Here is a 2,321-nt window from a genome sequence, read left to right as displayed (position 1 = left end):
CCTCGCTGGTGGCCGCGTCGCCGAGGGTCCCGCTCGACAGGGCCTCCTCGATGACTCCTGTCAACGAGCTCTTCAACGCTCGCGCAACTGCTTCGAGGGCGAGGGCATCGAATCCGGACATCTTTCCGACGGGCACGGCGGCAAGCGAATGAGGCAGCCTTGCTGGGCTGGGCGTCCCGACGCGGAGAGCGAAGGGGACAAGGGTTGATAGTCTTTGAAAAGTCATTCTCTCGGGAGAGGAATAGTGGCCTTAGTAAAGGCCGTTATGTCGGCTTTTAACCTGGCCGTCAGTTTGGTGCTGCCATGCTGCCGTTACTCCGACGTGGGGGCGGTGTAGTGGGCCGCCCACTTGTTGGCCAGGTCCGCGGCCATTTCCTCCGCCAGCTGGAGCCTCGCAGCCTTGAAGGCAGCCTCCATGGCCGGCATGTCCCGCTTGGCTTGGCGCCGCTCCATGGCGAGCGCCTTAGGGGCAAGCGCCTTGGGGAAGGCGCCGCTCTTGACGTCCTGCTTCACGGCGGCCGTCATCGTCTTCACGACCTCCGCCATGCCACAGTGGGTCAAAACGGTCAAAAGTGCGAAAAAAATATTTTATTATTGAAATTGACTCAGTTCGACCCCAAAAGACTACCAACCAAGTATTTTGAGGTTTGGGCCAAAAATAGCGATGCAGGGGGTCAAAATCGAAAGTTACTATCCCCGCACGCTCCAGGCGAGGTCAGATTCGGATTCCTCGCTAAAAATTGGTCCAGAATCACTAAGAAAAAACTTTACTTTTTCAAAAACAAAAAATGGAGGGGTTAAAATCGAAAGTTACTATCCCCGCATGCTTTAGGCGAGGTCAGAATCGAATTCAGCGTCAAAAAGTAATTCAGAATCACTTGGAAAAAACTTTACTTTTTTTATGCATAATATACAGAGGTCAAAATCGATAGTTACTATCCCCGCATTCTTTAGGCGAGGTCAGATTCGGATTCCTCGTTAAAAATTGATTCGGAATCACTTGGAAAAAACTTTACTTTTTTTATGCAAAACGTTCATTGGTCAAAATCGAAAATTACTATCCCCGCATGCTTTAGGCGAGGCCAATGACGGATTCCTCGTTAAAAAGTGATTCGGAATCACTTAGAAAAAACTTTACTTTTTTGATGCAAAATGAATATTGGTCAAAATTGGTCAAAATGAAAAATTACTATCCCCGCATGCTTTAGGCGAGGTCAGATTCGGATTCCTCGTTATAAAATAATTCGGAATTACTTTTTAACGAGGAATCCGAATTTGACCTCGCCTAAAGCATGCGGGGATGGTAAATTTCGATTTTGACCAATTTTGACCAATAAATATTTTGCATCAAAAAGTAAAGTTTTTTCCAAGTGATTCCGAATCACTTTTTACTGAGGAATCCGTATTTGGCCTCGCCTAAAGCATGCGGGGATAGTAATTTTCGATTTTGACCAATTTTGACCAATGAATATTTTGCATAAAAAAAGTAAAGCTTTTTCAAAGTGATACCGAATTATTTATTAACGAGGAATCCGAATCTGACCTCGCCTACAGCATGCGGGGATAGTAACTTTCGATTTTGACCTCTGAATATTATGCATCAAAAAAAGTAAAGTTTTTTCCAAGTGATTCTGAATCACTTTTTGACGCGGAATCCGATTCTGACCTCGCCTAAAGCATGCGCAGATAGTAACTTTCGATTTTGACCCCTCAATATTTTGCATCAAAAAAAGTAAAGTTTTTTCCAAGTGATTCTGAATTACTTTTTGACGCGGAACCCGATTCTGACCTCGCCTAAAGCATGCGCAGGTAGTAACTTTCGATTTTGACCCCTCAATATTTTGCATCAAAAAAAGTAAAGTTTTTTCCAAGTGATTCTGAATTACTTTTTGACGCTGAATTCGATTCTGACCTCGCCTAAAGTATGCGGGGATAGTAACTTTCGATTTTGACCCCTCCATTTTTTATTTTTGAAAAAGTAAAGTTTTTTCTTAGTGATTCTGGACCAATTTTTAGCGAGGAATCCGAATCTGACCTCGCCTGGAGCGTGCGGGGATAGTAACTTTCGATTTTGACCCCCTACATCGCTATTTTTGGCCCAAACCGCAAAATACTTGGTTGGTAGTCTTTTGGGGTCGAACTGAGTCGATTTCAATAATAAAATATTTTTTTCGCACTTTTGACCGTTTTGACCCACTGTGGGCGGCGACGGCCTCTGGGTCTGAAGACATCGGAGCAGAGGCGGTCCTTCCGATGAGGACGGCGGCAAGCGAATGCCAGTAATGGCGAGAACGTAGCCTGATTGTGTTTTCCTTAGAAGG

The sequence above is a fragment of the Thrips palmi genome, unplaced genomic scaffold (assembly GCF_012932325.1).
Source record: "Thrips palmi isolate BJ-2018 unplaced genomic scaffold, TpBJ-2018v1 HiC_scaffold_4, whole genome shotgun sequence".
Classification (NCBI taxonomy): Eukaryota; Metazoa; Arthropoda; class Insecta; order Thysanoptera; family Thripidae; genus Thrips; species Thrips palmi.
Note: the sequence above shows the minus strand (reverse complement) of the source record.